Below are 13,391 nucleotides of genomic sequence, written 5' to 3' on the forward strand. Positions count from 1 at the left end.
AAATTTTATCCCAATAGATTTTTTTCATTAAATTTTTACGGAGGATATGTTGTCGTCAATTGTGGCCCAGTGCAACCTGTATGCACAACAATTTATTTTGCAAAATCCGACCTCTTGTTATGCCCGTCCCTACGAATGGAGAGACCTAACGGTGGAGGAGTTCAAGGTTTTTTTAGGCCTCACATTTAATATGGGACTCAACAAAAAAAATCAATTACGTACCTACTGGTCAACCCACCCCCTCCACCACTCACCGATCTTCTCCACGGTAATGCCCAGAAGCAGGTATCAGATGATCCTGAGGTTCTTACATTTCAGCGACAATTCCCAGTGCCTTCCACGAAATTATCCAAATTATGACCAGCTTTACAAAATTCGACCAATACTGAATTATTTTTCAGAAACATTCCCCAAATTGTTTACCCCGGACCAACACATATGTGTGGATGAGTCCCTTATTAAATTTAGCGGCAGGCTTAGAATGAAGCAATTTATGCCCAGCAAAAGGGCCCGCTATGGGGTGAAGGTCTACAAATTATGCGACCGAGCCACAGGGTACACATATTCATTCATGGTGTACGAAGGGAAGGACACCCAGCTGCAGCCCCCTAATTGTCCGGACTACTTGGGATCCAGCGGAAAAATTGTTTGGGACCTCATATACCCCCTATTGGATAAAGGCTACCACCTGTATGTAGATAACTTCTACACATCTCTGCCCCTGTTCCACAACCTTCACCGGAAGAAGACGCCAGCATGCAGCACCGTAAAAAGGAATCGGAAGGGCTTTCCTCAAAGTCTTGTGAATAAGAAGCTGCGAAAAGGAGAAACCGCAAGTCTGAGAAACAAGGAGGTTCTGGCAGTGAAGTGGAGGGACAGAAGGGATGTGTATATGTTGTCTTCTATCCACAATGATACCTTCGTGGAAATCCCCAAAAGGAATGGCCCAGTAAAGAAACCCAAATGCATTTCCGAATACAATTTGTTCATGGGGGGAGTCGACTTCAACGACCAAATGATGGAACCATATCTTGTCACAAGACGGACATACCATTGGTACAAAAAAGTAGCAATTTATTTTTTTCAATTGGCCATTTACAATTCCTATGTCATTTACCGCAACTCCACCCAAAACCCCAAACGTTTCTTTGGCTACCAGGAGGAAGTTTTCACTGCCCTTATTTTCCCAAACGTCCCACCAGAAAATATCCGATCAGACGTTGTTAGTCGACTCTCCGAGCGCCACTTTCCCGATAAAATCCCCCCCAAACCAACAGACCAAAGACGTCAAAAAAGATGTAAGGTGTGTACCAGAGCAGGAGTCAGAAGAGACACATCTTATTATTGTGCACAATGTCCTTCCCAACCAGGCCTCTGCATAGGCGACTGTTTTCGGCGTTACCATACTTCAATAAATTTTTAGTGAAGTATGGTAAACATAATCCTCAGTTCCTGCCTTCATACACCTTCACACCCCTTATGCCACTGCCTGCTCTGTAACTGACCCTGGCTTGTTATTTGACCACTCTTATGCCTGCCGATTCTGTACATACCGCTGCCTGATCTGGAACTGACCCTGGACTGTTATTCGACCATGCTTCTGTCTAACGATTCTGTACATATCTCTGCCTGATCTGGAACTGACCTTGGACTGTTTGACCACGATATTTGCCTGCCTCTTGGACTGATCTTGTATTCTGCAACTGGACTAGTGGGATTCAACACGGGGTCTCACATATGTGAGGGGCTCCAGTATAGTTTTTCTGGAAGAAGAAAACAATTTTCTTTGTTTTCTTATTCCTAGATTAGGGTCTGGAGACTCGGAGGCTTCAAAGAGATTTGGGAGGGAGAAGCCTCTACCCCTATCCCCATTCTGTCCTGAACGAGGCTCTACTTCTGTCTGCTGCCTGTAGGACTTACTGCCATCATGCCACACTGACCACACCACAAGGACCTGCCTACTACCAGGACCAATATTTTTGGCACTGCTGACATCTCTGCACTGACCCTGGACTGTAATATGGACAGTATCCCTGCCTGCTGCCTGAAAAACTGTGTTCGCTGTTGCTGACCAAGTCCCTGCCTGCTGCCTGGACCAGTGATATCCTCCTGTGGACAACTGCACTTATAAAACCACAGGTAATCTTTTCTTTACCCTTTGCTCAGCATAATGTATTTGGGGGTGTAATTCTTGGTATGTGCAGGCTATGTGTCCCTGGAACGCCGACGGTGTTTCTTGCATGTTGCGCCTCTGTATGTGGCCAGGCTGTGTAAACGTCTCACACATGTGGTATTGCCATACTCAGGAGGAGTATTAGAATGTATTTTGGGGTGTTATTTTTGCTATGTAAATGCTATGCGTTGGAAATATCTTATAAACGGACAACTTTGTGTAAAAAAAAAATGCGTTTTCATTTTTTTCCACATTTTCCAAAAACTTCTGGAAAAAAATGAACCATTGAAAAGACTCATTATGCCTCATAGATTATACGTTGGGGTGTTAGCTTTCCAAAATGGGGTCATTTTCTGGAAGTTTCCATTGCCCTGGTGTTCCAGGGCCTTCAAAACTGTAATAGGTGGTTGAGAAATGAAATGTGTAATTTATGCTCCTAGAATGCCTGAAGGTGCTACTTCAAAATTAGGCCTCTGTATGTGGTCAGACTGTGTAAAAGTCTCACACATGTGGTATCGTTATACTCAGGAGGAGTAGGAGAATGTATTTTGGGGTGCTATTTTTGCTATGTAAATGCTATGTGTTGGAAATATCTTATAAACGAACAACTTTGTGGAAAAAAAATGTGTTTTCATTTTTTTCCACATATTCCGAAAACTTCTGGAAAAAAATGAACCATTGAAAAGACTCATTATGCCTCATAGATTATACGTTGGGGTGTTAGCTTTCCAAAATGGGGTCATTTTCTGGGCGTTTCCATTGCCCTGGTTTTCCAGGGGCTTCAAAACTGTAATAGGTGGTTGAGAAATGAAATGTGTAATTTATGCTCCTAGAATGCCTGAAGGTGCTACTTCAAAATTAGGCCTCTGTATGTGGTCAGGCTGTGTAAAAGTCTCACACATGTGGTATCGTTATACTCAGGAGGAGTAGGAGAATGTATTTTGGTGTGCTATTTTTGCTATGTAAATGCTATGCGTTGGAAATATCTTATAAACGGACAACTTTGTGTAAAAAAAAATGCATTTTCATTTTTTTCCACATTTTCCAAAAACTTCTGGAAAAAAATGAACCATTGAAAAGACTCATTATGCCTCATAGATTATACGTTGGGGTGTTAGCTTTCCAAAATGGGGTCATTTTCTGGGCGTTTTCATTGCCCTGGTGTTCCAGGGCCTTCAAAATTGTAATAGGTGGTTGAGAAATGAAATGTGTAATTTATGCTCCTAGAATGCCTGAAGGTGCTACTTCAAAATTAGGCCTCTGTATGTGGTCAGGCTATGTAAAAGTCTCACACATGTGGTATCGTTATACTCAGGAGGAGTAGGAGTATGTATTTTGGGGTGTTATTTGTGGTATGCACATTCCGTGTGGGAGAAATAAGCTATTACAATGAAAATTTTGTGAAAAAAAAAATCGTAATTTTGCAAAGAATTGTGGGAAAAAATGACAACTTAAAATAACTCACCATGCCTCTTACTAAATACATTGGAATGTCTACTTTCCAAAAAGGGGTCATTTGGGGGGCATTTGTACTTTCCTGGCTTGTTAGGGTCTCAAGAATGGAGATAGGCCTTAGTACATCAGATGTGATCTTTTTTTGCAAATCTTTATGATTTGCACCATAGCTTGTGGACTCTATAAATTTCACACAGTTCATATAATATGCAAACATTTGGGTTATTTTTACCAAAGATGTGTAGTAGTATACATTGTGGCCAAAATTTATGAAGAAAAATTGCTAATTTGCAAAATTTTGTCACAGAAACGAAGAAAAATTCATTTTTAAAAAAAAATTTCGGTCTTTTTTCATTTATAGCGCAGACAATAAAAAAACGAGAGGTGATCAAATACCACCAAAAGAAATCTCTATTGATATGAAGAAAAGGACAAAAAAATCATTTGGTTACAGTGTTGCATGACTGAGTAATTGTTATTCAAAATGTGAGAGCACTGAAAGCTGAAAATTGGTCTGGGACTGAGGGGGATTTAAGTGCCCAGTAAGCAAGTGGTTAAGAAAGGCCTGGATTATTTCCTAAGTGTACATAATATAACTGGGTACATTTATAGGTAAAGATGATCCGGGGAAAATCTGATTGCCTCTCGGGCGATCAGGAAGGAATTTTTTTCCCTGCTTTAGCAAATTGGATTATGCTCTGCTAGGGTTTTTTGCCTTCCTCTGGATCAACTGTGGGTATAGAATTGGGTATAAGGGATTGTATGATTTTTTTTTGTGGTTGAACTAGATGGACTTGTGTCTTTTTTCAAGCTGACTAACTATGTAACTATGTATATAACGCAATGTTAATGTTACATACTAGGATAAGAAAATGTCCACTGACGTCATCCTGTAGAGAGGTAAGTTGAAAGTTCAGAGTCTGCATTAGCAATGAGAACTCCAGCTTTTTTCTTTTCAGAGTTTGCGGTAAAAACCTGGGTAAAGTTTTTCAAATAGAGCTGGGGCGCTTTATTGTTTGCAAAATTAGTCTCTTGTATGAAGAGGATGACTCCGTGAAGTGATCTGACTTCATCGTTCAAAGCTTTCCTTTTAAATGGGCTATTAAGGCCACGCACATTGAAAGAAATGCGCTTAAGAGCCATGGGAAAGTAGTTGGCAGCTGATAATGTTGCTGCTTTTTTACATGAGGTATGGAAGGAGCGCTGGTATCATCATATTTGAACCTTGCTATATAAATGTCAAACAAAGAGTCTCTATAAGGTCGTACCTGCAAAGATCTCAGCCACGTTGGATACATTAGCATTCTAGATAGTACCTCTACATAGAGGTTAGGTGCATGGAAAATCTGTAGGAAGATGAACAAGGGGTTAATAAAAAAAATCTGGAGAAAAGCCCAGGAACCATGTGCAACTCAGCTGTTGCAATTTTGTGGGGGCAACAATTTCAGAAAGGGTTGAACAGGAACAAATCACAAACAAACGTTTATGTAAGGTTGGTTGGCCTAAGAAGGAGGCAAGGACAGCACATGTCTCTGTTCTGATCCAGACTTGGGTTTGCTGTATATCCGGCATTTTTTCGGACCAGCCCATTGTCAGTTTAGCTGGGGGGGGGTTATCTGGGATGGTAGCATCAGGTGGTACATTTTTCCATTCTTTTAGCAGCCTAAGGCCCTTCTCCAGCGGGTGTACTGAATATGTCTTGTGTTGCTTTTTAATCAGCAGTTTAGTGGGCCGGCCCCACTGATATGGTATGCTATGATTACGAAGTGCTTTAGTTAGCTTGATAAATTGCTTCCTAGTGCGAATGGCAGCTTCGGAAAGATCCGTATATAGGGTAATTCCTGTGAATTTATCAGATAATCTGGGTTTAGCTCTTGATACCTTCATTACTTTTTCTTTGATGTGAAAAAAGTGAATCCTGGCCAGGATGTCTCTTGGGATTGTGTCCGCCAAGAAGGGTGGTTTGGGTATGCGATGGGCCCTGTCGATTATAAGATCAGTGTTTCCAGCGTCAGGGAGCAATTCTGACATTAGTTGGTGTAGGAAATCATTCAGCTGAGAATCAGTGACATTTTCTGGGATGCCTCTAAATTTTATATTATTACGCCTCGATCTGTCCTAGAGATCGGCGAGTTTGGCGTTCACTTTTTGGATTTCAGTGTCATGTTCATTGTATGAATCGATCAGTTCATTGTGTGCATGACACACGTCTCCAATTTTTTCCTCTGCTTGGGACACCCTGGATAGTTGTTGTGACACCTGCTAGCATTCTGGACATGTCAGTGTGAAAGGAGCTACGTAGAGAAATTAGCATGTCTTTTATGTCCGTCATGGAGGCCGGCTGTGAGGATGCTGGGAAGTCCTCTAATAATGGTGCGGAGGGAGGGTAAGCTGCATTTGGGAAAGAAGCGTGAGGTAAGAGGGCTTTCTCTTCTCTAGTCAAATCCACGCACTTTAACCCCTCACAATACATATATATGAGCCTCCCCCCACCCCCTCATACACACATATACAAAAATAAACACAGATGGGAGGAGGGTCTGCGCACTAATGCTTTCATTCTTCTGCACATGTTATTAACACGCATGCTGGAGTGAGAACAATAATTTTAGACCTGTTATCAGTTATCTGGTATCAGTGGATCATGGGTGCAATGTCAGGCTCCTGCAGACAAGTCCTTTAGCCTTCTGACCATACTTCTGTACAGGCTTTTTGTTAGAAAACTGGAGAACTTGTGAATGGACTATGAGTGCACTGATCAGCATAAACACAGTTCATCAATACTACAATTCTGTCTGCCACGATGGAAGACAGCACTTGTAGTTTATTTTTATTCTCAGATTTATGTGAATTAATACCATGGTTGTGTGGGCAGAGCTGGTTTTTAATGTGGCTGAAGTTTTGGGGGAGAGGAACCCCCTACCCACTGGAACGGGGGGTGGGAGAACATGTGATGGACCTAAATACTGATGTGCCATATAACATGTTCCAAAAGGTGAACTTAGCCTTTAAAACATTACCTATGGAAAAGTGAAGGTACTAAAGTTTGTTAACATTTCAGAGGTGCTGTTCATTTTAAGGCTTGATATACTGACTATCTATTTATTCAGTGCATCCTCATCTTTTATATTTTGCCAAATAATTGGGTAATATATTACATTTGTGTGCCCTAAAATGAACTTTGTGTATCTTTTACTGAAAACTAAAGATTACATTTGGTAAACCATTGCACTAATATCATGTGACAGAAAAAGATGATAGAGCAAGCATTGTTTCTCCAGGGTCTCGGCTTTCCGAAAATATACTGTATACTCTTTAGGGGTTTTATATAATCTTCAGGCCTAAAATGATTTTTTTAACATGGGTGCAAAAAAAAACAAAAAAAAAACAGCATCACGGAGTGAAAGGGTTAAACACCTCTAAACTAAACTTGAACCTAAACTGGGTGTAATTTTTGTCTGGGCACATTGTGTTCCAGTACTGAACTGACCGAGTATAAAAAGATACGAGGAAACTTTCATTGGACGTTCTCACCTTATACTTTAGTGTGTGTGGATTTATTTCAGATTTTTTGTTATTTATTTTAAAAGAGAAATCCATGTCATGTAATGCTTGAGCCAAAATGTAGACTGTGATATACACTTTATAGGATGTTTTCTCATCAGGATAATATAAACCAAGTGGACGTATCTTCAAACTGCAGTTCCTAAGAGGAAGTCTATTTGTGAGTCTATGAAGGAGATTTTTTATTTGGTTTTTTGAAAAGCATCCATATTTTGTTATGAGAATATCCTCCATCAGGGGGTCATATGGGCGACTGGATGGATAAATACTATAAAAATATTCCAGCAATTCCTTTATGTAGAGATTGGGGAACGTAAACACCAAGCTGCAGTTACTGAAAATACAAAATATTTCACTCATTGACCAAGAATCTGGTATAATAAATGTTTTCTTTGTGTAACAAGGGACATTATTATACAAAAACCTGTAATAAATTATACTAACTGAGCCACAAATAATAAGAACTTCCGTAGTTGAGGTCCGCAACTCTGGAGGAATTTTATCATAATTCTTTACAGACACCAGAATCTTGAATTCAATACAAATTCCATGATTAGATAAATGTTTGCTGAGTTGTCGGATCTCCCTCTCTCCGTATTCATCATCAGATGTGAGGATCCCAACCCAGTTCCACTTCAACCTTTCCAGTAACTTTGCTATGGCCACATATTGCATCTCATCATCCGGAACTGTCCGGAAAAAGTTTGGATACATCTTTCTATCACTTAGTAAAGTATCTCTGGCTCCATAACTAATCTAGAAAGAAAGAAAACAGTCTGTATAATTAATGTGCAGCTCTTAACCGCTTCAGCCCCAGAAGATTTTACCCCCTTCCTGACCAGAGCACTTTTTGAGATTCGGCACTGCTACGCTTTAACTGACAATTGGGCGGTCATGCGACATTGCACCTAAACAAAATTTACATCCTTTTTTTCCCACAAATAGAGCTTTCTTTTGATGGTATTTGATCACCTCTGTGGTTTTTATTTTTTACTCTATAAACAAAAAAGAGGGTAAATTTTGAAAAAAATGCATTATTTTTTGCTATAATAAATATCCCCCAAAAATATATAAAAAAAATATTTTCTTCCTCAGTTTAGGCCGATATGTATTCTTCTACATATTTTTGGTAAAAAAAATCGCAATAAGCATATATTGATTGGTTTGTGCAAAAGTAATAGCGTCTACACAATAGGGGATAGTTTTATGGCATTTTTTTTTACTAGTAATTAGGGATGAGCTTTCTGTTCGGGTCGAACATGAGTTGTTCGCCCGTTCATCGAAAACCAAACATTATGGCCCGTTCGTGCCAAATTTGAGCGGCACGTACCGGCCCATAATGCACTGCAGTAGTGCGCTGTGCATTGCTGTATGATGATTGGCCAGAGCATGCACCATGACCTGCATGCTTTGGCCAATTACAGCTCCCTCAGATATGGCAATCATGGCTAAGGGGCACTAAGTCCACGCCCCACACTATATAAGGCCGCCAACACATCGGCCTTGTGTAGTGTGTCGTTGGCGTGGATGGAGAGAGAGTGATATTTAGATTGAGCAGGCAGGCAGAATATTCAGTTAGCTGTAGTGTAGTTAATATATATATATATATATATAGTGTCTTACGAAAGTATTCGGCCCCCTTGAACTTTTCAACCTTTTGGCACATTTCAGGCTTCAAACATAAAGATATAAAAATTTTATTTTTTGTGAAGAACCACCAACAAGTGGGACACAATTGTGAAGTGGAACAAAATCTATTGCATTTTTGAAACTTTTTTAACTAATAAAAAAAATGAAAAGTGGGGCGTGCAAAATTATTCGGCCCCCTTGCGTTAATACTTTGTAGAGCCACCTTTTGCTGCGATTACAGCTGCAAGTCGCTTAGGGTATGTCTCTACCAGTTTTGCACATCGAGAGACTGAAATTCTTGCCCATTCTTCCTCGCAAAACAGCTCGAGCTCAGTGAGGTTGGATGGAGAGCGTTTGTGAACAGCAGTTTTCAGCTCTTTCCACAGATTCAGGTCTGGACTTTGACTTGGCCATTCTAACACCTGGATACGTTTATTTGTGAACCATTCCTTTGTAGATTTTGCTGTATGTTTGGGATCATTGTCTTGTTGGAAGATAAATCTCCGTCCCAGTTTCAGGTCTTTTGCAGACTCCAACAGGTTTTCATCCAGAATGGTCCTGTATTTGGCTGCATCCATCTCCCCCTCAATTTTAACCCTCTTCCCTGTCCCTGCTGAAGAAAAGCAGGCCCAAACCATGATGCTGCCACCACCATGTTTTACAGTGGGGATAGTGTGTTGAGGGTGATGAGCTGTGTTGCTTTTACGCCAAACATATCGTTTTGCATTGTGGGCAAAAAGTTGGATTTTGGTTTCATCTGACCAGAGCTTGTGGCAAACTTTAGATGAGACTTTTTATGGATATCTTTGAGAAATGGCTTTCTTCTTGCCACTCTTCCATAAAGGCCAGATTTGTGCAGTGTACGACTGATTGTTGTCCTATGGACAGACTCTCCCACCTCAGCTGTAGTTCTCTGCAGTTCATCCAGGGTGATCATGGGCCTCTTGGCTGCATCTCTGATCAGTCTTCTCCTTGTCTGAGCTGAAAGTTTAGAGGGACGGCCAGGTCTTGGTAGATTTGCAGTGATCTGATACTCCTTCCATTTCAAAATGATCGCTTGCACAGTGCTCCTTGGGATGTTTAAAGCTTGGGAAATCTTTTTGTATCCAAATCCGGCTTTAAACTTCTCCACAACAGCATTACGGACCTGCCTGGTGTGTTCCTTGGTCTTCATGATGCTCTCTGCGCTTTCAACAGAACTCTGAGTCTATCACAGAGCAGGTGTATTTAAACAGAGACTTGATTACACACAGGTGGATTCTATTTTTCACCATCAGTCATTTAGGACAACATTGGATCATTCAGAGATCCTCGCTGATCTTCTGGAGTGAGTTTTCTGCACTGAAAGTAAAGGGGCTGAATAATTTTGCACGCACCACTTTTCAGTTTTTTATTTGCTAAAAAAGTTGAAAATATCCAATAGATTTCGTTCCACTTCACAATTGTGTCCCACTTGTTGGTGGATTCTTCACAAAAAATTAAAATTGTATATCTTTTTGTTTGAAGCCTGAAATGTGGCAAAAGGTTGAAAAGTTCAAGGGGGCCGAATACTTTCGCAAGGCACTGTATTTATATATATATATATATATATATATATATATATATATATATATATATATATATATATAGATAGATATATATACATCTATCTATCTATCTATCTATCTATCTATCTATCTATCTATATGTATATATATATCTATCTATCTATCTATCTATCTATCTATATATATATGTGTGTGTTAGGGCTGTTACTCATTAAAATTTTCGTGTTCAATTAATCGTTTTTTTTTAACGATGAATCGACTAATTTTGATTAATTATAATGCACATACAGATCCAACTACTTTTAGCTGTTCTCCTCGCATTGCAGCTCTGCATTAGTCAGTGGTAAATGCGGTATACACTATATACAATCACCCGACACTAGTCGTTTCCACAATCCATGACTTAACTTCACAGTTCACACAAATACATTTTAAATTCAAACTGTAGCACTGACATAAGTAATTTTTGTTTATTAAACTTTAACCACTTCCCACCCGGCCAATGCATATATACGGCCGGGTGGGAGCCGTCTACTTCTGATAGGACGTTCAGGAACGTCCTTCAGAAGGAGCGGGATCGCGCGTGCACGTGCCCACACAGCGGCGCGATCCCAATGTGCTCGTGTCACCCGGACACGGCACATCTCAGATCAGCAGGAGGGCTCTGTGATTAGCCCTCCTGATCACATGACAGCTGTGTCCAATCACGGCCGTCATGTGATGTAAACAAACAGCCGGTTGCTAGGCAATCGGCTCCTCCTCTCCTCACACAGAAGTCATTGCTGAGGAGAGGAGAGCAGATCGCTGCAGCCGGCTGATGATCAGTGAGTATGAGCTGTTTTTTTACAGCTTTTTACTCACTGATCACCAGTATAGTGTAGCCACACATCACACCACACAGTATAAACACAGTCCCCACATATGTCCCCAAAACACACATGTCCCCAAATAATAAAAACACATGTCCCTAATAATAAAAACATGTCCCTCACATATGTCCCACTAAAATCACATGTCTCAATGATTATCTGCACACATATGTACGTGATCACCTGCACACATATGTACATGATCATTTGCGTACATATGTCCGTGATCACACAAACCAATTATTATACACTTAACGGATTTTTTTTTTACCAAAAACATGTAGCAGAATACATTTTGGCTTAAATTTATGACAAAATTAGATTTTATTGGATTTCTTTTAAAATAGAAAAAAGAAAATATTGTTTTTTTTCCAAATTTACGCCTTTTTTGCGCTTATATCGCAAAAAAAAAACGGAGTCGTGAATAAATACCACCAAAATAAAGCTCTATTTGTGCAAACAAAATGATAAAAATGTAATTAGGGTACAGTGTAGCATGACTGCGCAATTGTCACTGAAAAGGCAAGAGCGATGAAAGCTGAAAATTGGGCTGGGAAGGAAGGGGGCGAAAGTGCACTGTATTGAAGTGGTTAAGAAAAACGTAGAAAGTTAAACTTTAATTATAAAACGTATCTAGTATATTGACTATCAGTCACTTTATAGTAGGCATCATTTTAGCCAGTCACACAGACATACCAGAGTGTTTACATTTTGTTTTTGTTTTTTACAACAATGTTAAAAACGGAGGTTATCAAATTTGCCTAAACTTAGCTCACTGAATGATCCCAGTTAACCACATCCTTATTTACCATCACTGTCCAGGCTGTCATCGACGTCACCGGACTCCTCCACCCTTCCCTTTGTTAGCAGACGGAACGCCCTGAAGACCCAGAAGACGGCGGAAAGGTGAGTACCGATCAAAAGAATTTTGAACAATCAAAAAAAATTTGAGCGATCAAAAAAATTAACGATTAATCGAGGAATTCATCTTTAATTTTCCCAGCCCAAATATATATATATATATATATATATATATATATATATATATATATATATATATATACTATATATATACATATATACATATATATATATATATATATATATATATATATATATATATATATATATATATATATATATATATATATATATATATATATATATATATATATCCACTGCATGCAGTTTACCTAGATCTCATTGCAGTGCCTTCCTGGTGTACTGTTTCTACTAAACTTCTGGCAGGCAGGTGATTCAGTGATTCAATGTCACATCTATATATATATATATATATATATATATATATATATATATATATATATATATATATATATATATATATATATATATACCACTGCATACAGTTTAGCTAGATCTCACTGTGGTCCATTCCTGGTTTACTGCTTCTAGAGGCGATTCAGTTCGCATTGTGCACTATACAAGTATTTCATTCATTCATTCACTATACTTCTGGCAGGCAGGTGATTCAGTTAGTTGCAGTGTATATATATATCCACTGCATACAGTTTAGCTAGATCTCACTGCTGTCCATTCCAGGTGTATTGTTTCTGCTGTACTTCAATACTTCAGCCTCCTCCATATATATATATATATATATATATATATATATATATATATATATATATATATATATATATATATATATATATATATATATATATATATATATATATATATATATATATATATATATATATACAAAGAAAGATAAAAAGAGCTGCGCCAATAGCACTAAATAATAAAAATAACTTTATACATATAACTATGCAGAGAACATATGGCATAGATGTCTATTGCCAAAAGTGGTCACTAAACATGCATATAGTGTTCACAAACAGATATATGCATCAATTTAAATAATGTATGAAAAATAGGGACCATACATAAAAATAAAAATAAACATAGAAATTGTTATAAATTAAAGTCCATTAAGATGTTCCAATATTCCAAGCGATCAGCATATCACCACCGTGATCACACACACACTCCGAGATTCTGTGCCCGTCACCAGATAAGTGATGCGCTTACCAGATGAATGAACAATTACAGCCTTAATGGTATTTAATTTGAAGCAGAGAGGTTAGAGCATCAATCAAGGCTCCTGCATCCAGATAGCCCCCAATGTAGATA

The sequence above is a fragment of the Lithobates pipiens genome, unplaced genomic scaffold (assembly GCF_037356315.1).
Source record: "Lithobates pipiens isolate NorthernLeopardFrog02 unplaced genomic scaffold, aLitPip1_a1.2 Scaffold_13, whole genome shotgun sequence".
Taxonomy (NCBI): Eukaryota; Metazoa; Chordata; class Amphibia; order Anura; family Ranidae; genus Lithobates; species Lithobates pipiens.